The 25670-nt window shown below is 40.4% G+C and overlaps 1 protein-coding gene across 10 annotated transcripts in view; it reads right to left on the bottom strand.

Annotated features, from left to right (window-relative positions):
- The window catches only part of ZBTB20 (zinc finger and BTB domain containing 20), a 460332-nt gene that overhangs the window by 92308 nt on the left and 342354 nt on the right, over positions 1-25670 (bottom strand). For 9 of the 10 annotated variants that reach the window (XR_015771863.1, XM_088051419.1, XM_088051418.1 and 6 more), the window contains one exon: positions 23837-23892. The gene's annotated coding sequence lies outside the window, so the exon portion shown is untranslated. Of the gene's footprint in view, positions 1-23836; positions 23893-25670 lie in introns of those variants that run through there. The other variant, XM_005523911.2, reaches the window with a different exon arrangement.

Genomic DNA, 25670 nt, shown 5'->3' with positions numbered 1-25670 from the left:
TGAAGCATTGGAAGAAAGTAGAGAAAGGACTCTCAATGCAGAGAGGGTGCTGGGATTCTCCCCTTACTCTGTATTTTGGGTACAAACGCTTAAGGAAGGTGGAAACAAAAGACAGACGTTCTATCAATGTCTCTCTATTAATTTTATAATTTTTTAAACATAGGTCTCCAGAAAAATCTGGCACCAACTTTTATGTGTTTTGCTTTTAATGGAGAGCCGATGGGAGATGTCAATATTATTCATTCTTTCTATCAACTTCTGCCATGGGAAAAGGTGGGTTCCCACGCTTTTCTACCTTGTAAAATATTACATGTGTCCCATCTGCCTACCAGCCCCCTGGGGCTCGTTGACTCAGCACAGTTTACAGAAGACCTAAACAGTCAATAGGAGAGGGGTACATTGCAGAAGCAATTGGGACATTGGGCCTAATGAGGTCATTTAAGAGTTCTCTCCTCAGCCTCTCCAAAATATGAATTTTTCACATTTGGAATATTATGGAAGGTAAGATGTCACGAAAAACAGAAAAGGAGATTTCAGAGAAATACAGTACCATCAAAAGCCTCAACTTCTTTTCAGATGAGATTTTGTAGAGCGCAGTGACACAGACAAGTCTCTTCCCTGGGTCAGTACCAAAGTAACAATCCAACAGTGTGCAAAACAGCTCTGGGCTACATTTCTAATAAAATATGCAGAGGACCTGACCACCTTATGCAGGGATTCAGTGAAGAAACAGTGAGCAGTCATGTAATTACAAACTATGGTAATGGTACACGGGGCCTCCCTAAGGTTGCACAGACATTAGCTGTGGCATTTCCTAACTTTTAAGTGTTTGACTTAGTAACATTAACATTACAGTAATGCATTTTCAGTATCATTTCTCAGGGCTTTCTTTGAAAGTCAACTTAGAAGCTGTTGCACGTTGCTGTCGAGGCTGGGGTGGGTTAGCACCTGTGGAGCTGTAATACAGGACTCCACCACTTCAGCCGGCAGCGCCAGCAGCAGCTCGGCTAAAACCGCGCTGACAAGAGGATCAACCGCTGGAAGACTGGGAGGACACTTCATTCAGTGGTTTGACAGTGCCTTCCTGACAAAGAAATTGCTGAGAGACAGGAGCCCTAAGCTGATCTTCAAGGAGGAGAGCAAAGCACACTGCCATGGGAAGAGACTCTTTGGACCCTGGCTCCTCAAACCTGCACATCTTCTGTTGCTGTTGGATTTGCTTCCATTCAGTTGACTCCACGGACTACTGCTTCTCTTGTTTTGTAGCTTACTTCCTCTCATGTTATTTCTCCCTCCCTACACTACTACTTGTCACAGTCTGTTCCTCATCCCATTGCCCCAGAAGAGGCATTTCCTCAAACACCTCTTCCCCTCTCCTCTATCCCAGTCATGAATATACCCTGAGCACAGAGGAAAGCAAACTGCTTAGCATGGAAAATCAGGCCACGTGGTGTTTCAGACTGCCTTAACTAGACCACTCCTTGCAAGACTGCTTAAAACTAACTCGGGTATCATAATTTGCAATCCACAGTGTAGACATATCAAAATGTCCTTGTTCTCATTTCCACTGCTTGCTGCCATAGCAACCCCTGGTCAAAAGGAAATTTCCATTGATATCAGAAGGAGCAGCATTTCACCCAGGTGAGTTTTTACTATGTGGCACATATTTTATTAGCATGTGTTCCTGATACGGAGATCCCCAAATTTCCTATAGAGCCTAATGCAGAAATCACTACTGTTAAGTCCTGCTCTCAGCTGGTCCCCTTCTACTGAAAGCTAAAGAAGTCAAGGACCTCCTGCTTTCTACCTGAATATCATCCAAGAGCTGACTTGTAGTCTAAATAAATGCAAAAGGCCAGGAGGAGCTCCAGAATATGTACATCACCTTCCCCTCCTGGGATTTATATCACAGATTTTAACATATGATGATGATCTCTAGCTTTGCATGGTATCCTGTTGCATGCTCTTCCTTCATAAAAATTATTGTGTGTATCAGGGAGATTTAGCCAAGGAAGTGATAGCAAAGCTCAGTCTGTCTGATCAGTTGAATAAAGTTTTCTGTTTTCTATGGAAAAGGCAATCAGTGCTGTAACAAGTTTTCAGACTCATGTATGTGACACTCTCTCCATATATTGCTACAGAATTAGAAGAGGTCTTTATGAAAACTGTACCTGGATTTGCCATTGGCAAAAGGCAGGACTTATGAAAGGAAAAGCCACCAGAACTGCTCCTCACTTTCTGACTTCTAAATGCATCACTTAATGCCAGCCAAAAGCAGGACATGGAAATGGCAGAGTACTTACTCCTTTAATGTATATAAAGTATTCTGCAATGCAACTTGTAGCACTCAGTACAGTTGACAAGAGCTGACATTAATGGAAAATCAACAGATCTGGGTGGCACAGAGAGGAACTTGGTTCCTTTGCAAAGAAGGAGCTCTGTCTATTTGAAAAAATGGTATTTAACCATGTAATCTCAGGATGAGCTGTATAAATATATTCCTCTAGATTTATTGGCTTGTCTTCATAAACAGCTGTGAGCCTGTGCTTTTTGTTTAGAGATGTAAACCAGCACAGCAGGATGGAGAGGGTGAATACACGGTTATTATTCAGTACGTAAGAAATTAGAGAAAGAGACTGGGAAGTCCACTTGTTACAGAAATCAACTCCTCGATTATCTTTTGGGAAAGCATCCTTCCTAACTTGCATCACTGTGCTCAATAGGTAGCTTTGCATGCTAAAGGGAAAAAGGTATCATGCCTTGCATCTAGGTAATTTCTGTCATATATGACATTTGATTTTCTGGGGCAAAACAAGCAAGCTTGTTCCTTACTGCGCTGATTACCAGAATCAGCCCTCCCCAGTCCTCACTTCCGCCCTCCTTCCTCCTGCCCTAACTATATCAAATGTCCAGGATTCGTTCCTAAAGCACCTTTTACCTACAGTGGGCAGTTCTCAGTTCCCAAGGCAATTCCTTTCAGAGATTTGTTGACAATAGTGAAACGTAAAGGGAAAAATCAGTGGGTCTCCATATTTTTACTCTCCTAGACAATCCAAATATAATGGCCTATTTTGTGGAAGAGTCTCTCTTTTTTTTAAAAAAAGAAAATACTGCAAACTGGTCTATGAGAAACATTTGTTCTTTTGTTTTAGTGCACTACCACCACAGGACGATGTGCTGAAAAGTGAGCCATACCCTCCTGGGCACTAGTTCAATCCCCTCGCCTTCACTGGAAAAGCAACAGTGCAACCTAGGGGAACTCCATAAAACATCTGGTTGAGAAGACGAGAGAAGGACTCTTGCTTTTCTCCCTCCTCAGCTGCATCAGGTCAAAAAGTAACATTTTGAAAGTGTAATTTTACAAAAAGTTAAGGAAATCTGATGACTGGTTAAAAAAGCAGATCAATGAGGACATGATTTTTGCAGGTAACATTTTCTGTACATTTACAAGTAAGTTTATTATGAAGGCTCCCAAAGATTTTTAAGCACTTGAAAACATTAACTCTCTACCTTCTATCATGATCCATGCTATTGTTACCAATTGCAGCTCCGCTTCAAAATAAAATTATTTTAAACACCACTGTGTTTTATATCCAGCCTATTCTGCTCTATTCTATTATATTTTATTCTATGATTTTTGAAAGAAGCATAAGTATCTCAGGATGTCAGGAGGTTTAATTTTCTCTCATACCTTCATGGGTAGACAATTATAATTCTGATTTGAAGAACTTTAAAGCGGACGCCTGCCCCACTTCTGTTCTAAACGCTGACGGGAAACATGCTACATATCCCTCTTGCTAACTTTGGTGCTGTCACACAGTCACAAATCTTATTTCCTGCATTTGGAGGTGACAGGTATTGTGCCTCTGCTTCCAGCCTTTCTTATCTAAAGATGCCTTGTTTCAGGAGGCTTTTCCATAGGCTCAACAGTGAGGAAAAATTGTAATTATTGTCATATTCCTCATTCTAGACAAAACCTTTGTAAGAACAACAACACTGCTTGCAGTCTGGGGAGCTGTACAGCCACAGCATGCCAAAAACATGAGATTGCCACCAAAATAACCCCACTGAGGCCTTTTGTTTTCTCTGTCCAACCGTTAGTTTTGTTTCAGGGACAGCTGCAAAAGGGTCTCTATCTGCACATACCACTTCATCTCTTAGACTTGGATATAAATAGAGTGGGAAGCCAAAAATCCAGAGGAGGGTGTAGAGTTCTGACTCTTTCCTGCAGCAGATATAATTGTCCATCATGTTCTTCCACTGGGTGAAGCCATGAGGGAGGAAGACACAGACAGGGTTGATTTCTACCTCCAGTCTCTCCACAGACAGAGCTGCAGCTTGCACAGTGACTGGAACACGACTGGCTCGGGAAATGAACAGTAGCACATCACTCATTTTTCCTGCCTGTTTGCTCCTAATTATCTTGCAATACATCTCACTGGTAGTTTTATCATACAGAAAGACAGAAGGTCCTTCTGGTTACAGCACATAATGACTACTTTTAAAATGGCTTGCTATTAATTCCTGGGAAAGCCTGTCTCTTTCTCCCCCTCTCAAGCTCACTGCCTCTCCTAGGGTTATTGTTTTGTTTTTGAGGTTTTTTTTGGGGGAGGTAGGATGGCAATTCTCTGATAATGTATCCTGATTTAAGGAAAAGAAGGGACAGCAGAGGTGGCTTTCCCTTTCTTTTGATGAGACTATGGCCACACTGAAAGAAGTGTCAACAATCTCAGTAATTTAATTTTGGTTAATATAACACCTCTTTCAGGCTTGAGCTATGCAACTCCTGCGTAGCCCTTAGTACAAATCAACAGAACCACCTTTATACTTGTCTTCCAATATTTCTCTCCAAGCTCAGAGAAACAGAGAATTGCTAGAGGGCAATGAACTCTCATTTTGCCATTGACATTTCTGCAATCCATCTCCCTCAGTTGGGAGACCCTTTCACAGATCCGGAACCTCACCAGAATAAGGAAGAATTAGTATAATTAAGAATTAGACACAGGGTCTCTAAAATGGGAATCATAACAATGACTAACGTCACAAGAGTGTTTTCAGAATTAATTCATGTAAGTAAAGCACTTACAAGATAAAAATGTAGGAGCTGCCACATCAGATTAGACCACTGCTCCATCTAGTAGAACATCCCATGTGCAACAAACAGCAGCAATTAACGCAGGGTAGCAGAACTGGGGTCCCCCCTCTGTGCAGAAACAGAGTTCAGTCTAAGAATAGTCAATGCTAATCCTTGGTAACAGCATTATTTTATTACTTAGGTGAGATATTTAAGCCCCTACAATTCATTGTCACTAAACAAAGTGGTCTTGCAATGAAAGGAAGGAACCAGGCTCAGCAAGATTCGGGTACCATGGCTGCACATCCATTCTTATGTAGGACAGTTTCTGATCAAGAGTTTCTGCTTATCAGTAAGAGTACCTAAAATCATTGTGAAAATCTCAAGTTTCAGAAAGAGTTACTGAAAAAAATGTACAGTAGGATAGAAGTACTTCTAAAATTGGTATAGAGAAAGACACATACATACATGTGTAGATGAACAAGCTGGTTAAAAAAGTAACCTCATCTTCACTGGCTCTACTTTGGGCAGGGTGACAGTTGGACCCAGATGACTTAAGGAGGTTCTTTCTGATTTTTAATATTCCAGGATTCTGTGAATCCACAATTTTCCATGTCAGAGCTCTGTCACTGAACATGAAGCAAATTATGGTAAACGTAATTTTCAAGGAAAATATTATCAGGGAAGTTTCTTGGGTTGAGGATAGAAACTCTAGCTCAAAATGAAGAGCCCCCCCCATGCTTCCTCACCCACTGGAGGAGTCTTGGTCCTAGTTTTTTAAAAGCTGGTTTCTTTATGAAAAAGTTTCATGAAATTTCATTCTCATACTCCAAAATTGCAAACATTTTCATTGTGCGACACTGCTGTTTTCTGGACAGCTCACCTATATGACTCTGCATTCTGCAAGTACCTCCAGACCAAACATCTGTTGTGTCAAGGGCAATGACAATCTTTTGTGATATTTCACTGTCTTAGATGGTTTGACAAATTTATTTTAATTCTCACAGATTTTTCACTTTATGAAGCAGCCTTCTCTGATAAGTAAATGGATAGGTTCAGATGAGTTTGTCTTAATTTAAGAGTTAGATTTTAAAATTTAGTTTCAGTTTTGTATTAATCATGCAGTGTTTAATAGAAACAATCTGTACTATGCAAAACCCTGCTGAATGACAGAGCCACAATATGTTTCTGTGCATGATTCTATTCTATTCTATTCTATTCTATTCTATTCTGTTCTGTTCTATTCTATTCTATTCTATTCTATTCTATTCTATTCTATTCTATTCTATTCTATTCTATTCTATTCTATTCTATTCTATTCTATTCTATTCTATTCTATTCTATTCTATTCTATTCTATTCCATTCCATTCCATTCCATTCCATTCCATTCCACTCCATGCTTTGCTATGCTATATTCTTCTACTGGACACTGTAATGAAAAACCCAACAAATTAGAAGATAATCTGTGAAAAAACAAAATCCCTCATAACTGACCGAACCATAAATCAGTCTTACATGTCTGGGACTGGATCAAGTACCATCAGTGCCAGATTATTACATAAGAATATGTTAGTAATGTAGCAGCAGTCTAGTCTTTTAAGATGTGAAAGAGCGTTATCTAACCTCTCTGCAAAGTTCAGGAAGAGGAGCCATATGTCCAAATAATCATTTTCTTGCTGGTGTTTAACATGTCAGTTTTTTCAAGGGGCCTATTTCAAGTTAAAAAAAAAAAAAAGGCGTGAAATGCATTTTGTTTTTTTTTTTTTCCTTTGGCAAAAGCAGCTCATTTTCAAGCTTGCAAGGAAACAAGAAAAACAAAATCAAATGTCAAGTAGATTTGCTCTTTGTTGTAATTAATACGCAAGCATTTGCTCGTAGATGGCCTGAAAACAAGTGTTGCCAGTTGTGGTGTTATTAAAAGTAGTTCTCAGGGCTTTAAAGCACCAAATGTCCAAGGAGTGAAAATCCCAGCTCCAACCAGTGGCCCTAGGCCAGTGTCCATCAGCAGAGGGTCTGACCACAAAGGAAGGACAGCGAGAAGCCTGATGGCTGAGGATGCGCCATGTGCTTGCAGCACCGGACCCTACGTGCGATGAGACAACAAAGAAAGGTAGGACAGACTTCTTCAGAGCGGCAGGAGGTGAATGACTACCTGAAAATCAGGAAATTCCAAAGCCCCACGCTGCAGACTATATGCATGTTCAGTTTCTGGTCGAGGAAGCTACGTGAGATTTCTCTTTGAGTCAGAGCAATGTAGTGGATAAAAAGGCCCTGTCTAGCCAGGGGGATTTCCTGAGGCCATCACAGACCAGCTCCACACGCTGTTAAGAGGCTCGTTTTCATGAGAGTTCTTGTTGCATTTGTATCGCTGGCTCCAGGCCCCTAGAGCTTCAAGTGCCACATCACAGTGCTACAAGCCCAGTGCTGAATGCTTGGCACACGACCAGGCATCTTTCCATCCCTCTCTCTGTTCCCTCAAGTCAGCAGGTGGGGCTCCAGGGCTCCATCTTGTTTTGATTTTTGTGTGGAATTCTTTTCTCAAAGAAGGAAAAAATGGAGACAAAACTTCCCATTGAATATTTGCTATTCTCCTTCCCCCCATGTTGTTCTGTGGAGCTGTTTGGAGATAGAGAGAAAAAACACGGTTTTGTTTTTTTTTTTCCCCTTTCATCAAAGGAGCTTGGTATTTTTCCTGAAATGAGATGCTGGAAACACTTCATCAGTGAGGGCTACTGGCCTGAGATCCGCTCATCTTCACATCAGGATGCATCAGTAGCAATTTCAGTGATGTCACCAGGAGTGCTCTGACAGAAGTCTCCCCTTGCCAGATGTGGGATCAGCCCTGCCGAGCCAAACTCTTCCACAGGACCAGTCAGGGCCCACACCCTGTGCCAGGTCACAGAATGGGTGAAAATGGATGCAGGGCAAAGAAAACATAAACCTCTACCAACTTTCCCTGTGAAATACTCATAAAAGTATTGGAACTCAAATGCTGGAGGGAGGAACTAGGGGACAAAGCCAGCACCAGCAGAGAACCCTACCAACAAAAGTGTGTGATTCTGGCCAGGATAAGAGAGAACCAGGGCAACACATATTATTTTGTTACTTACTTTCCCACACACTGATGTCCAATGTGTAATTGTCTGCTATCATCTAGGTCACTGCTGGATTTAGCCCTATGGGTTTGAACAATTAATTATTTTCAGCGATAGAACTATTCCACTTTCAAAACTGGTTTGAACAGTAGATTAGTTCTAGATTAAATAATTTAACTACAGATCAGGAGTAGGTGTTTGTTCTACATTAAGTTGGCATATCATTGAGCAGATATTATTTTTAAACATTTCAATCTACTTAATAATTTATAATACTACATCATAAATTGGCTGAATAACCATCACCTTGGAACACTACAACCAACACCTCAAAATTTAATCCCTTCTCCAAAAAGCTTTGTTCAATCTTTTAAATGGTCAGCTACATGAAGAAAGGAAGGAATGTAACCAAAAAGACTAAGAAAAGAAAGCTCCTTAACTCTGTGAGCATAAACTCTCAGGTTGCTTGACCTTAAAAAAATGCTATGCCTTGATTTCTCCATCTCTATTTTACAGTGGTACCTAATTAATTGATTTCTATAAACACAATGCAGTTATTTATGTTTTTCAGCAAACAACTTCTCAGCAAATCTCTTGAAATTACCCTTATTTCAAAGAACTATGTGCTTAGGTATTCTGTTAAATCCAGATTCCTCTCATGCCTCAGTTTCCCCTACAGCTAATATTACCTCCATACTTCACAGAAATCCAGGGAAAGCTAAGTCATTAACAATCACTTAGTAACTGCAAATCCTTGGGCAGAAAATCTTGGAGAATGCCTTAACATTAGATACAATGGATAATTGAGGCAGAAGAGGCCCAGCACTCACACCATAAGAAGTTTTGGGGTTCATGATATCAGAACCAAAAAGATCTGAAGACAGTTTTGCACAGAGCAGCAGCATCTGAGGATGAGTTCTGCTCCACTTTCAGGGGAGAGAGAAGGGCTACAGGCTGCTCCCTCCCATGCCATTTCTCATTCACAGTGAGAAGGGCAGGCTCCTTCTGCTCTGCTGGAAACAGGGGCACCACACAGATACCTCCCTTCCAAAAGGAAATTCAAGAATGAGAAGAAGAGGTGGATGGAGAAGGGATGAAGGAAGGGCATATTTTCAGTTTTCATCAAAATTTCAGAAGTGGAAAAATTACTTTCCAAACAGGAGAATACTGGAGTTACGTAAACTAAATGGGCTGCTCAAATGTCATATTTAAGATCAACAAATCGTATTATTGAGGGCTAGGAATGACCAGTTTGGGTTACAGAAATGTGCAATTGGCCAGCTGCAATAAATATGGCCTTTACCTTCCAGCAGTGCTTAGGCGGGGACAAACCAAAACCAAGGCATTGGAGGCTAAGTTCTGAAAGAGAGCAGAGAAACTTATCCTCTTTTATTATTGTTATGAGGTCTGAAAGGCTGCAGGCAGAGGACTCATCCTTGGAAAAAGCCACAGCGTACATTATGGAAATAAACTGGAAGCACAGTTAAAGGTTAGCATGTCTTTTTCCCTCCATTTGCCATTGATGTGAATGAAGCCCATTCTTGCACTGGCAAAGGGAAAGAAAAGATGAGTTAATGTCCCCCTCCCGTCTCTAAATTCTCAGATTTGATGACTAACAGGCTACCATATTTCACTAAGAAAAAGGCCTGGTTTTTACTTAAAAGCCCCAAAAGTACACAGAAAAAGTAATTTTCAAGGTCAGAGGGTTGTTTTGACATTTAAGAAATACTAAAACAGAATTTGGCTTTTAAATTTGTAAACCAGAACAACTTCCTGACCTGAGAGACAATCTGCCAAATTTCTAGCTGACCCTAGGCTCTTCAGACTAAACCAGAATTATCAGATATATTATGTTGTCTAGGTGCACACCCCTGATTTTAAAACTAAACTTTGATTAGCCTTAAAAGAACACAGTTTCTAAGACCCTTTATAGCTGTAACACTCAGCCCTTGTCACAGTAACTGAAGAGGCTTTCTTTAATAACTGCTTTGGTAGAATTTTTTTGCTTACTATTGGAGAATTCAATTGCTTAATATACACTAATAAAAAAAAAAAATAAGGGAAATAGAAACATTTCAGCACACAGAACCCAAAAACCTCCTTTTATTTTACACCAAGCCTTTGATCCTCCCACCAATCCTGTTGCAATACAAACCAATTTCATTTAATGTTACATCTGATGAGCCAGACTTCTGGAGAAAGATTGCAAAACTGCTAAATCCCTGGGCAAACTGTAAATGGGCTGAGGGGAAGGTTCACAAATTCACAAATAGCATGTACATGCAGGTGGACCACACAAACATAGGTAGCACAACCTTGCTGTGCCAGCTCAACAAAACTTTGGACATATATAGTACCAAAGGGTCAGACTGTTGCTTAAGATGTGTAAGAGATTGCATTACTTCTCCTTGCAGCCTCTTTCTCTCACAACCTGTCCTGCCTGCCTCCCTGGCCCACCTGTGCAAATTGGGCTGTAAAATAGTAATTTTATTTTAAACAGAGGGGCTGTACTTTCTGCTTTGCCTCTCACACCAGAACAGCCAAACCTGTTTTGCCGTTTCAATTAGGCAAGAGAAATGAAACTTTTAATTGTGTTTTCCTGCTACTTTTTTTTTTTTTCAGTGACAGTCTGAAAACTTTCAGCCAAAACTGGCTACACCTTAAGATGCATTCCTGCAAAGGCAGCTGAGCTGAAGAACAAAAACCTGATGGAGTGGAGTGGGAGCAAAGAGAATGCTGTGAAGTTTCTGATGCTTCCTAAATGCATCCCATATGCACCCATGCTATTTAAATTATGCAAGTTCTTGTATGGACTATAATGGGAAATACTTTCTAACACTGTTTACTAGGCTTGTTTCTCCTACTTCAACCATAGTTAAAATGTAATTGTAATTAATGTTCTGGGGTTTTTATTGTTGTTGTTGTTTGTTTTTTTTTTAAAGTTTTGTTCATAATAGTTAGCAGGAAAGCAGAGAATTTGTCAGCCTGCAACGCTGTTATATCCAACTGACCTGGGCATAACAGGATGTAACTTTTTCTCTAGGAAAGGATTTATCTTCAACAGACTACCCACCTTGATGGCTTCCGCCTTTTGGTAGTTCTTGTCTTTTCTCTGTGCAGTTATCTCAACATATTGTCCTCTAGCCAACAAATATTTAAAATTCATACAATCTAAAAGATGACTTAGAAAGCAAGAAATGATGAGCTCTGACAAAAAGATCTCTGAACCTGGCACTTCCTGGTGCTTAGGATATTCACATAAAAGAAGGAGCAATACGCATAACAACACAGCTCAGCATTTGAATTTTTTTAGGTACAAGAGTCTCAAAACCCTTAAACACAATAATGGAGAAGTTTTGGATCAGATAATTATTTGTGGAGCTGAGGAAGTGATACTGCTAGCAAAATGAGAAGAGTGCCATTTCCTTCTAATGCCCAGTTAAAGGCTGACTTAGGCTGTAATTCTGGTTTTGGCAGGAGTACAAGGACAGCTTCTTGTGAGAGCCACTGCAACACTAGACAGCTCAAAGTGGAAATGATAAAGGGAAAACAAAACTGAGGCCCTTTGCGAGCAAGATGGTCAATACAAAGGGCATGCAGCCAAAACCTTTGAAAAACTGAGAAAAGACTGATGACACCTGCTTTTGCCAAGGGAATCTGTGGAGTTAGGTGCTCCTACCTGGTAAACTCAAGTTTTTCCTCATATAAATTCATAGTTTAGGTGCAAACATTAAATCTAACCAGATCTAGGGCTACTGCAAATGTGCCTGCAAAGATTGCAATGTCTCATGATTACCATTTTTCAAGGAGCTCAGATCAGCTGTGCTGAGAAAATGAAATTATGTCCCACTGAAAATATCAATACCAAATTCTTAATCTGAGGTTGCTACTGGAAATCTGCATAATGCACAAGGCAGCAGTGAATCTTTGCTCCCAGAACTGGTGATTCTGCCAAGCTAAAAAAGTGAAAGCCATAAAAGCCTGTTTAATTGGGAAAGGAAGACAATGACACTCTTAACATTGACAAGGAGTGGGCTTGTTAGGTTAGAAAAGCATCTCTACAAAACCTCTGCTAATACCTGAACTTCAAGAGGAATGGTATTCTGGTGAGCTGGGTCATGGTTGACACCATGAAGATAAAATTGAGGTGCAACAACAGGACATCAAGTGATTTCTCCACCAACAGAAGGGAGTTTTACAGCTGGGGTTAAAGTGGACAGTTCATGTTCTTGGTCCTGCCAGCAAACCACAAGCCCATATTGCTTTTACTACAAACAGATTTCCCTTCACCATACTGCACTTTTCTTCTTGCTGACTGCTCAGTGTGACCATCCAAAAACACTCCTATTTGTGTTATTTTTCACACACACCACCCTGAAAAAAAATTCAGTATGAAAGTAGAGCAGTTTCCTCCAATACAGTTCAACATCCAAACTAAGCAGCAGTAAAATCATATTTGTTCAGTGACTGAGGTTTCAAACAGTAAAGTGATTGTTAAAGAGTTATAGACTGAACCATGCACTGGAAAAGACCCCAGAAGAGGTTTCTGGTGACAGCTCTCTCACCTTGACGGTCCTCAAAAACAGGGGGAGAAGGAGGAGTGTATGCACACTTGAAATGGGGGTGATACTTGAATGCAGTCAAGCTTCACGATCGCAGTAGCCAGGATTTGGCAGACGTTGCCTTTGGGAATGAAGTGTGGAGACAGAAAGAAGGGAGCTGGGTACCTGAGCCCAGCCCATGTGTGTGAGAGAGACTCTTCACCTACAAGCTGGGTGTGCCTGAAGCGGGAGTCAGAGGGAGAGAGAAGCCAGGAGCTCCCTGATGCCAAGTGCGCTCCTGCAGTGCCAAGCTGAGCAATCCGAAGGCACGGGTGCTAAATGTGGTCTTCTCTTTCTGTGCAGACTCTGGCAAACTCTCTACCTTTCTCTATGTCTTTGTTTTCCTGTTTGAATATGAGGTATTCCAATGAAATATAAATATTAATATTTGATTAGCGCTCAGCCACAAAGCTTAGTTCCTTAAAGTCTAGTACAGATCTTTGAAATCCTTTAAAAACTATATAAATATGAATCCTTTTATTTTTATAGCATTACATTAATGACTGTACAGTGGAAATTGATGAATTAAATAATCTCTGTCTATATTTGCTCATACCTTTGTGAAACTGTTACCTTTTCAGCTGGTATTTCTCATGCCTTGTCTCAATCCAGAAATGTCATTTTTGGTAAAGTTTTGCAAAAACTCATTCAGCTGCTTTTGAGTCATCCAAGTATGTATAAAACAGTTTCCAGCTGTTAAGTTTTCCATAAGCCTTTTTTTCTCAAACATGCTTGTATAATTATAACACAGCTTTGTTTTAAAACATCAAACTTGACACGTACATAGTCCTGAAAGAGAAGTAGCAGCACCGACATGTTTGAAACCATTTGGTTTTGAAATAACAAGGTTTTTACCATATTAAAATATCTTTATTTTCCTAAATATTCTTCCAGAAACCGAGCTACACTTTTTTAACTGTAGACAGGCAATTGTGTAAATGACCAGTGAAAAATGAAAGAAAAAAAAAAGCAAAAGATACTCTTCTTGCAATCTGTGACTCAGCTGTAGCAGGAAGACTAGGGGACAGTTTTAATTACTGCATGTTTGCATTTTGGGATAAAAAGGCATCAAATCAGACTGGAGGTGATTCCTCACTTATATTCTGCCTAGATAAAAATGCACTGACTTGATACCAAGCCGTGCAGAACCAGCCATTTCACAGAATCACAGACTGGGTAGGTTGGAAGGGGCCACAATGGGTCACCTCATGCAGCCTCCCTGCTCATGCAGGGTCATCCCAGAGCACATGGCACAGGGTTGGAATAGATGGGGTTGGAATATCTCCAGTGAGGGAGACACTACCTCTCTGGACAACCTGTCCCAGTGCTCAGTCACCTGCATAGTAAATAATTTCTTCCTCATGTTCAGGTGGAACTTCTGTGCCTTCAATTTCTGCCCGTTGCCTCTTGCTCAGCACCACCGAGCAGAGCCTGGCTCCATCCCCTGACACCCTCCCTTCAGATACTGACAGACATTGATGAGATCCCCTCTTAGTCATCTCTTCTGGAGGTTGAACCAGCCCAGCTCCCTCAGCCTTTCCTAAGAGGGATGCTCCAGCCCCTTAATCATCTTTGTCATTCTCTGCTGCACTGGCTCCAGGACTCCATATCCCTCCTGAAATAAGGAGCCCAGAGCTGGACGGAGCACTGCAGATGTGCCTCAGTAGGGCTGAGCAGAGGGGCAGGATCACCTCCCTTAATCTCCTGGCAACTCTCTTCCTGATGCACCCCAGGATCTCATTCTTCCTGGCCACAAGGACAGACTGCTGTTGTTTTATATCTTTACAAGATTCCCCCTCAGCTGCCTCTTCCCAAGGCTGAACAGGCCCAGCTCCCTCAGCCTTTCCACATAAGAGGGAAGCTCCAGCCCACTAATCATCTTTCAATCCCTCTTCATTTAATCTGGAATATTTCAGGTTCTGATGTCTTAGGGGAGTAAGTGTAGGTTCTGAGAATAATAATGATGGCTGAAACAGCAGCTGTAGTCTGAGGGATTATTGGATTACATGGGTTTCACTCTCAGATCTGTTTTTTCATATGACAATATAAAGGCATATGCAGCTTTTGTGCCTTGCATGAGCTACTGGCCTCAGCATGAACTCTTCTGTCAGACTGGAGGAATTCTTTCTAAAGATGAAAAAATAAAGTCACTGCATGTGTAGGTTTTTATATGGGTCTCAACTGTGATGATTTGTATAGACAAGAAGAGACTCCAGAGTTGTTTCCTATTCAAAGTAAATAGCAGTATCTCCTGCTCCTGCCTTTCCTGGGACATATCCTCCTACCATGCAGGTGTGAGTCCACAGAAGCCACCAATGTCAGTGACATAACAGTGAATCTGAGAAGACAACCTGACTCATCTGGAAGCAAAAGATACAACCCTGGCAAATGTGTGTGTGAGTGCATACACTCTTCCTTATCTTACACAATTTGTGCTTCTACCAGTACACCTATAAATCAATTGTATGTCCACTACTTGGAGAGGTTTCCTGAATGTGTTTCAAACCACATCTAACGCACAAATGGTGCTCAGCAAACAAACGTCACTGGAATACAATTACAGGGAAAAAGCCTCAAGCAGCTCCTCTCTGTTGCCCTGTCTCCTCTCTGTACTGTCTGCCTTGGAAAGCCAAGTGATCACTAAGAGACCCTAGAGTAAGCAAGGGGAAGAGGCAAGGTTGCTCTGGGAGCCTTCACTCTAAATTTCCTGAGTTTAGGGAGATTAACGTCGCAGTCGTCACATCCATTCGTGTACTTTTTTGTGCATACAGAACATGGTCCAGGCAAGTGTGCTGCTGCTAAAGGAGAAGATATTCTACTGGGTAAATAGGTGTCTGTGCACATTTTGGCTGCTCTAAGTTACATCACTCAGTTCTACTCAATGCTACTGGATTTTGAAACCCACCAGTATAACAATGAAGTGGAAAAAGCCACAGAAAAAGTCCAAACAAACTCCAAGTTACACTGTATGCTCCAGTATTCTGAGTTTCAGTGCTGAGACAAAAGAAGAAGAGTTTGCCATTTCCTAATTGTTAATAATCAAGAGATCTGCCAGACACATTCTTTGAGGGCTCTGTCTGTCTAGACCAGGTAGATGCTGAAATACACAAAGAGCTTCACACACAGAGAAAGAGTGTTCATGGACAATGATGCAGCGTTCTTAATTAAGATTTTCATTACTGATACATACATTAAGGTTTTTCTAATGCAAGTGCCCAAGCACTCTAATGTGCAGCTAGATGTCTCTGATTCTATCTCCAGAAACCCTTTTGCACATCATTGCAAACATTCACCAGCCAAGGCTCAAAATCAGCCCACCTGCCCTTTGCTGTAATGACAGTGAAAAATAAAAAATGATGTTTTACTTGTCTGCCAGATGAGAACTTAGCTTTTTGCAGTCAAGAGAATGAATAGGCTTACGCAAGGCTGTACTACAGCATATTGAAACTGATTCTGATCTCACTTACACCTGTTTGATGTTGATGTAACATCAGGAGCTTCAATAGCATCAGTGCAGCAAATGTTGAAGGAAAAAATAATGGAAAAGACATGCAGGTAAATGGAAAATGGGATGAAACAAAACATGAGTTTGCCAAAGGTAGTTTGTAGTAGACAAACCTGATAACTTTCTTTGATAAGATAACTGATTATCCAGACAAAGGAAATGCAGTAAATTTAATTTATCAGTAGAGCATTTGATACAGTATCACAAGGGAAATTATGAGTTTAGATCAAGATTTGCAAAAGGACTGTAAGGTGGGCAACTGCTTACCTGAAGGGGAGATTGAGAAGTGGTGAAGAAAGAATTATTGGGCAAGGTGAAGGCTATGTTTCCACAATTGTTTAGTTAAATAAAATAGCTTTTTCTATCTGGTAAGATTTGGGTGGAGCAGCTAACATTTATTTGTAAGGCCCCTCAAGGGGAAGGGGCATAGATTAGGAAAAAGTGGGGGCACGCTTAGCAGCTGTTAAAGGATCAATCAATACCAATAAGTTGCTCATTAACAATATTTAGTTCTCATCTACCTGTAATGTTCAAGTGTAATTTCTCTGTCTCCATCCTTTGGAATGTTCAGAGATGCTACAACTCTCTCAACACTTCACTTGTACAGTTTAATTAAATATCTAATTCAGTTTTGTGCTTTTAAAATATTCTTATTCCCAGAACAGGATGACCATTCACCTACAAAATCTTGCTGAATGCCTTTGAATGCTGAACCCTGCTTCCCAAGAAAATGCTGCTGGAACAAGATGTGGAGGAGAAATACCTGGTGATCAGAAGCACTTACAAAAACATCGGTTCTCCCTGAACACACTACATGATTCTCTAAGTCCAGTCAGGCTAGGACACTTTGTACATTCCTGCAATAGGAAAAACAGGAGTGCCCACTAGCAGAGCGGCACAAGCCAGGATGGAAGGTGAAGACATTGCCACAGAAGTCACGGTATCAACGAGAGATTAAATTGCAGGTTCCACAACAAAAGATCTGCCAAACTGTTTTCAACAAGAAAAAACAGGATTTTTGACAATCTTCCCTGAGGCATGTCTCAGTCTGTAGGTATTTGAATGACTAGAATTGCTACCTTTCCATTAAAGATCACTGGAAGAGAAGCTGCATTTAGCCTTCTGTGGCAGAATTTAAGTATTTAATGTCATGACGGGACCATGTTAAGCATGCACAGACATTCACGCAAGAAATTTGCCCTAAACCCCAAAATGCAAAAAAAATTTAAATGCAAAAATTGAAAAACAGTGTCTGAAAAACTTCATTCTTCAGAGCTGGTTATATGCTGATCACACATAGTAGTTCTCCTTCACAACCTCCAGTGCATATTGCAGAGCATCCAGAATGTTACACATTATTTTTTGTCTTTTATGTAAAGTGGATTTACTGCAAAAATTGAAAAGCAATTAATCTCTTTTCAGACATCCAGGATAAATGAACACGGACAAATATGAAATTTAAATACACACCCAGATCCAAATGCTGCAACTGATCCTTACTTTGGTGATTGGGTGAGGCACGAATACTTCTAAATTGCATGCTATTTGAAGTTGGGATTTCAATTTTGTCCTTGAAAATTCAAGCTGTTTAGAGTATGCTCAAGAAGCTAAAACATTAGCAAACATCATTCAGAAAACTGATACTGCTATTCTATTAAACTTAAAACTCAGTACGGTGGAATGAGAGAGAGAGAGAGCAAGATCTATTCAGATCTAAAAGCATTTGCTTTTGGTGGTGCGCAAAAATCTAATATTTTGGGCATGCAAACACATGAAATGAAAATATTAGCTGGGGGGCTGAATTTGTGAAGCATATGCAGCATGATATTATCCAAAATGATGGAAAGCTTCAGCAGTGAACAAGAACTTCAGAGGAAAGAATCATTATTTCTCAATATACTGTGATCTTTTACGTCTAAGAGTTCCCATTCCCATCAAAAGGCAAAACAGCCTTCAGGAAGCACGGCCTAAAGACTACTCACATGTGTTTTGACATGTGCACCTGTGTAATGGCACACAGACGAGATACACGGCAGATGACTTGCTTCTTTTTTAAGTGTGAGTGGTGGAGAGGAGAAGGAGATGGAGGAAATCCTCTTACAAGCTCATTTTCCGTCGTAGTGTCTCGCACAGAGGACATTCAGCATGAACAGGGGCATGTGGGCAGGGATTTGGACCTCCCTGAGTGTTCATGTCTTGGTGCCAGCTTCAAAAGACGTATCTACGATGTCTTGATCAAAAGGTGACTTTTGGGAAACATCCTATTTCTGGATGTTATGTTTTATAACAACCACTCCTCCAGCACAAAATGTTCTTGGTACCATTTTTACCCTATATCTGGTGAATATATTTGATGGAGGCAGATATACAACATGATACTAAAGCAGGATGCACCAAAGAGGATTTCTGCACTAGGAGAAGGACTCACAATTAAGCTCAGAAAAGAAAAAGACATTTGGTGATACAGCTGTAGAATAGCAATGTGCTTGCCAAAGCTGGAAGACAATTTACCATAACTACAAAGGGAATATTCTGAAAAACTCTGCCACACTCTAGTTGTTACCATTTTGAACAGTGATTTTGACCTAACAAACTGGTCTGTCTTAATATTTTGATGGTTGGCATTCAAACTGCTGTAGGAAATGCTGCTACTGCTTTGGAAAGGTGGTCTTTTCCATACAAATATATTAAATTATGCCAGTGTGGGGTAAAAGTGCATTGAACAACTCCATTTTCTCTCTGTCTCCTTCTTTTTTCTAGTTAAACCTAAAATATTATGCTCTTACAACTGTCTAGTTAAAGTAATTTTTTTTCTTCTGTTGTACTCTGTAATATTTCAAAAAAAGCTAACACTCAATACATTATATTACACTAAGTAAAGGAAAAATAACTCAGAACAAAGAGATTGCTAGTATGCATAATGGCAGAAAGGTGTGACATTTTCAGCTGTCATGCTGGCCAATCTTGAGTTCAATCTCATCCAGCACCAGTGGATATATTGTAGGTATTGCAATTAGAAGGCAGGTTGCACACACGCCTCTATTGTAATCCACACATCAACTTCACAGCTACGTGCAGCCTTTATTACTTGCTAAACAATTTGAATGTCAACACTTAAACCAATGCTTGAATGAAAAACTGGGTCCAAATTTTCCCCCTTTTTGTAAATCTGGCTACGCCTTGAGTTTTCTGGATATCTAGTCTGTATTTATGTCAGACGCTTTTAAACAAACCTGTGAACTTTGACAGATTTGTTTTAAATAATGAGGGGGTTTTTTCCATGCAAGTCTATTTGTTAAGTTTATTTGATATTTTATTTGTTTATTTGATGGCTACATCTTCAGATAAAGAATAAATCTTAAAATTGTGGCATTGCTCAAGAACATTCTTCCCAAGGTGTACTCTCAGTTATACAGTTTCATTTCTATAAATACACCAGAGTAGAATTTCAGCCTGGCTGCCATTTTAAGGCTGTTTCACCATTTCTCTCATTTGCCTCTGCCCGTGTTGTTTTCTTTTTTGGAACATTCCCTTCCTTCTGGAGACACATAATAGCTGAGCAAAGAATATTCCTTTCCTGTCTCAGACTGCTGTTGAGGTGACCATTCCCTTCCTAAACCTCCTTATTTTCAGAAGCAGATCAACTGATTCTTCTGGATAATTTGCATGCCTATTTATTACATTAATTATGATAATTCTTGAAAAATGCTAACTCTTGAAAGCTGTTGTAAACATAAGGCTTATTACATGTAGACTTTTTTGGCATTTTGCAAATGTTCATTTCTGATTCATGAATAAGCTTGACCTGGAGGTTATTATCCTCTTCTCAAGTAAGGGAGAGCTTCTTAAGAAACCTGAGAAAAGATGCCTCCTCCCTGTTTCTGATGTAGCAATCACTGCTGTTGTTCCTCATCTGCACAACAACACTAAGCACAGAACCAGAAAGGGATTCAGAGGGGGCCAGTTCGTTGTTATTTCATGATAATGGTTCAGAGCGGCAACAGATGACAGTTTGGTGGCGAACAAGTACCAAAGCGGGGACACATACATAGATATCAAAGACTATTTGAGCATCATCACGTCTGATAAAGTCAGTAAGGATTCTCAGAAACTGGCTACTGGCAGGCTGGAATACTGCTGGGTGTCTTTTGACATACAAATCACTGACCATATGATGGATGGTTCTCATAACTATGATGAGATCAGTAAGATGCCTCTCAGCTTCCCTTAGGTCATCATTACTTGACCAAATACATCTTCATGAAGCCAAGGAATAAATTACACTTTTTGCACTTTTTTCCTTCTTTTTTTTTTTTTACTTTTATTTTTTTTCTTTCCTTTTTTAAAACTAGGATGTCAAGTAACAAGAATTAGAGTCACTGCTCAGGAATGATGCTGGAGCTCAGTACAACCTGGTCACATTGGAAATCTATTTAAACAAGACAGACAGATATCCATGTAATTAGGTTAACATGTCCTGCGACTTCCTTGTATCTGGATGACTTTGGTTCACTTCTGATTTGCACTTACCAATGCCAACAGCAGATAACTTTTCAATATTTTATGGGCTCCATCTGAACAGGTAGTTCTCAGGAAGTTAAGGAAGTGTCCTGCTATAACTATTTATCCTAGTGTAGCCATCTCTCCTTCTGTAAAGCACCTTAGTCATGTCGATACTGCTACAGAAGACCTCTTCCATGAAAAGTATGATTTTGACAAAGAACCTGTGTCTCTCAAAGTCCTGAGCACATTCCAGGGGAGCAGAGATTAACTGTATTCCTCTTAAGTGGGAATATAGTTTGGGGCAGAAATCTATGAAATCCTTCCACCTCCAAAGCCCTGATGCCATATAATTAGGTAGACATGTGTGTAACATCTGGGAGAAGGATGAAGACTGATTCATCAGGAAGTTGTGGGAAGGGATATGAAAAGAGAGCCCAGTGCCAGACACTGAGATAGAGGGCAGAACAAATCAGTTATCTAGATCAGAAACATGCTTGTCAGGTACCATTAACAGCTTTTAGTGTAAAAATGTCCCATTTACACTTTTTCTGTTACCAAAAAGAACCAAGACTATCTATGGCCTGAAGGACCAGCCTTCCACAGAGAAAGGGAAGAGCCAGTACAGAACAAGACATGCCTGAAATATAGTAGGACTCCTATGTAGCTTGCTCATTTAGGAATGGAGGAGCACCAAGAAGCCCTTCTTAGCTGTGGAATAAGCCTGACTTAAAGAAGCAAGAGAACATGTGATTCTAATCCTACATGTCAAGAAACAAATGCAGACAGATGAAAAACAACAAATGCATGGGCACACAGCAAAGCACTGTCGAAGAGGGATTTCAGCTTCAGGTTTCCACATACCTACCTACCCATCATGAAGCCAGCTTGCTGCTTCCACCTAACTGCCTTGCCTTGCCCTGCAGGGGTAGAACAATGTTAAACTGGTGCCTTTGTGTAAATGTTGAAGGCACATGGTGTCTGCCAGAGACATAAATGGTTTTGCCACTGCTGTGGGAAGCGTTAACAGAAGCAGTGTTAACGCTTCCCGTCCCTGAGTATCATTAATGCTTTTTATTGATATTATGAACTTCTGCAACAAAAGTAATAGGATTTGTCAGGGGCTGTTATAAACTGCTCCTGCTGGATAAATACATAATACATGATGGCAAAGGTCCGATGGGCCTTTAATCAATTGCCTTTCTGAGTCAAATAAATGTCACGTTAGACATAAGCCATGTTGCATTCTGTGGGCGCCTCTGCTCCCCTCATCTCGCAGGCCTGACACCGCCACAGGCAGCTATGGACATGCATAGGCTCCTACTTATTTGTAGCAAATATATCAGAGCAAAACTGGAGCAGCATGTTGTAAATTACAGATTTGGGACACCTTATAATGAAAGGCAAAGGAGAAGGGAAAGAAATATGGGGACACCATAGGCATAATAGGTCAACTCAAATACGTCTTTTCCTTGGGAGCTAGCATTGTCATACCACCTTTTGCAGCCACTGCAGCAAATCTCATCTTTTTGCCCACAGGGTGGGGAAGAAGGCACCATGCCATTTCCTTCTGCACTGCAAAAGTAGTGGGTCAACTTTAAATGTTAAAGCCACATATTTTAGGTCTAGTACTGGGAAATGAAAGCTCTTTTGTGGTTTCAGCAAGCACCTTGAAAAAATTACGGACGCCCATTTGCACTTTTGCATCCCTTTAAAGAAATTCCAACAATCAAAACACAACTTGAACATAAATTTACAGATCTGCAGGTTTAATTCCTCTCCCTAATTCCTCTCCTAATATGAAAGAGCTATTTCTCTTACTGTTATGTTTTTTTTTTTTTAAATTCCAGGCAGCACTTCAACAGTCATCTACTTTTCTCTCTGAACAGGTAGGAAACATGAATTTAAATTGCGAAGTGGAGATCTGAAGTAACACAAAGTCCAGGTATATTTGGACATGGAGTTCTAAACCTAAATTTAAAAGTCCTCATTATTTTTGGCATTCGCTAAATAGCTTCAGCTTGGACATCCCAAAACAGTGGCTTAAAATGCTGGTGGACATTTGGAAAACTTTGGTCTGTCTTTACTTAACTATAGTAAATATTATGAAGTGGTAGTGCTATATTTCCCTTTATATATTTCAACAAGAAGAGTCATTGTTTCGAAAGCACAGATTCCACTGCCAATATGTATGAAGGAATCCCAGAAAAATGTGAGTTTTTGTTCCAAATGCGCAAAACCGTCATGTGTCAGAACCTGACAAAATTAAAACTCAAATGATAACAAACAAACACTCCCAAAGGCTCCATCCCTTATTCCCCCCACAAAAAGAACAAAACTTAAGCCATGAAAAAAATTAATTCTTCCTGTTCTGGGTCTTGAAAACACAATTATCTGGATAAACATAGTATTTTCTTCAGTTAAAAAGGTCAGCGAATCACCAACCTACAAAGCATCAACCAAACTCAAATGAATGTGACTAGGTGAGAAAAGAATCCTGCATAACACCTTCCAAAGAAATCACTGACTGATTTTTAATCCTGATACTACTGAATGTCAATGAGAATACAGCACATTTAATCTACTCAGATAAGAAGAGCAGCGCAGAGAGTAGTCAGGACTCGGTAAGGAAGAGTCCCACACCACAGGGTCAAACTTCAGCATGGACAGGTTGCAATGCTAGTTGACTGTTTTCTGCACTTGCTTTGCACTTGCACAGCATGGAATACTTTATATTTCATCCTGAACTAGCACACAACAGCATAATGTCCATCAGAACATGCATACCCCCACATATAAACAGAAATCTTCCATATTGTTATCCAGAAATGCACATATAAATTCCAGATCAATCAATCAATCATACGATGTCACTGAACTAAAATCTGAGTCCCATAAAGTGACACTACTAGTGAAATCTTGGACTGCATTAGAATAAAAATTCAGTATTGAGTCCTGTGGGCATGGGAAGCAACAGAGGCCCCAGGCTGACTTTGATGGAACTTGAAGAAAAGGCACAACTTATATCAATGAAAAGTAAAAAATGTTATAAATACTTACACAAGACACACGGAAAGGTTCCTCCAGAGAAAGGCCACAAACTGATTGTGAGTGATCTGAGGAGAAAAGAGAGAAAGGAAAAAGGAAATCAAATTGTTAATAAACACACTAAATGATACCAATGTAATAATATAAAAAAAGGAGACTTGCAAATGGTGGCAATTCCCCCAGGAGAGGGAAAAAAAACCCCTTTTAAACTCACAAACAACATAGATCTTGGAAGATTTGAAACTACCTGACCCCAGAACTATGTAGCTGAGAAAACTGGTAGTGGCTGAGAAGCTTTTCAGTCCTGGGATCATTCCAGGCCAGCAGAGACTAAATATCCTCTGGTGGCTGTTCAACAGGCTCCGTGAAATAGGCTTGTGGCTCCTATGGACAAATGCTCTTATCACAAGAACACTGCCAGATTTGAACGGCATCCTTCTTAGCAGTCATGCCAGATGATACAGGACTCTGAAACAGAACTCGCCGTATTCATCCTGACCTTCACAGAAGAGGGGTTAGGCTTATTATTAGGGCTGAGAATGCTTACATTACAGCTGATAGCTGCACAAAAAAATTGTGTTGCCTTAGTTCCTTCTGTCAACACAGTATCTTTTGGACTTGATTGATTTGTTACCCTGAGACCCCTAAGAAAAAAATGACTGCATGAAAGTGGAATGGCTAAAGGTTTGCAAACTTCTGGTAGACTGCAGGTCTACTATGGTGATTCTAAACTTTATTGCCAACATATTTATTTCCATATTTATTTCCAAAACATAATAACCTGGGATGAAGCAATAAACAAAATTAATCAAAGCCTGATGCTCTGAATTGTAACAAGAAGACACACTCCTGTTGGACACAGAAAACAAAGGCAGATGCTCCCCAAATGTTCAAAGCTACAAATCAGTCCTGTCTCCCCTTCCCTTTGCCAAGCTGAAAAAAATTTGGGTAGTCAGGCCAGACAGTGCTCTCCAGAAGACTGTTATCAGGGGATCAGGAGCACAGCACAAAACGACCATGGGATCCATGTGGTATACTCCAGTACTTAAGACATGGCCCTCAACTTCTGCGTCCTGTCTAGTTACGGGGTGAGATTAGCTCTGTCATTCCCCAAAGCAATTAAAAAAAATCACAGAAATATAAACCTGAGTTAAGAGAGTGAAGGGAAAGAGAGGAGCTGTCACAGGAGAGAGAGAGAGAGAGGGAAGGCAGGCAGAAAATCTGTTCAGAGTTGTAGCTACTATTTGTGGGAATTATGGTCCTGGTAGAGGAGAGTGTGAGAGAAAGCATGTGTACAAATCCAGTGCTTGGTTTGCAAGGGAGGTGGAGGAAATACAGCAGAGACAATCCTAAAAACTGTCAGGGCAGGAAACAAGATGCTAACAGCATCTTTTGGACAGGTCACCCACAGAGGCCCTTTTAACAGCAAATTTCTCTTTAAAGGAGCTGACTGCTCCCACATGTAAGGAAGATTTGCATGAGACAGAAGACAGGATGGATTCTGCCCAGACTGAAAAGCTGAAATGACATAAAATGAAAGGAAGGGCAAGATCAAGCTGGTGGAGACAAGGTCACTATCTTGCTTTCAAGAATCCATTATTCTAATGAACTGTAACAGGGAAATTCTCCTGGTGGAGAAAAATCTCCTTTCCTAAGCATGTAACCCTTATTTTCCTATTACATTTCTCCTGAAGACTTAACCACGGAAGTCTATGGACTCATCTGTAATAGATGACAGTGAAGCACTGTTGGGGGCTGGTAGCTGAGTAGTATTTCTTTCAGAGTTTTGGGCAGATGGGACAGTGAGCTACAAACCAGGGAAGAACCTGTGACAAGAGGTCTGAGC

This window comes from Pseudopodoces humilis, chromosome 2 (genome assembly GCF_049639895.1).
Source record: "Pseudopodoces humilis isolate 2021_Gansu_Grassland_sample_001 chromosome 2, ASM4963989v1, whole genome shotgun sequence".
NCBI classification, from domain to species: Eukaryota; Metazoa; Chordata; class Aves; order Passeriformes; family Paridae; genus Pseudopodoces; species Pseudopodoces humilis.
The sequence above is the reverse complement of the archived record's forward strand: the minus strand, read 5'-3'. Positions and strand labels throughout refer to the sequence as shown.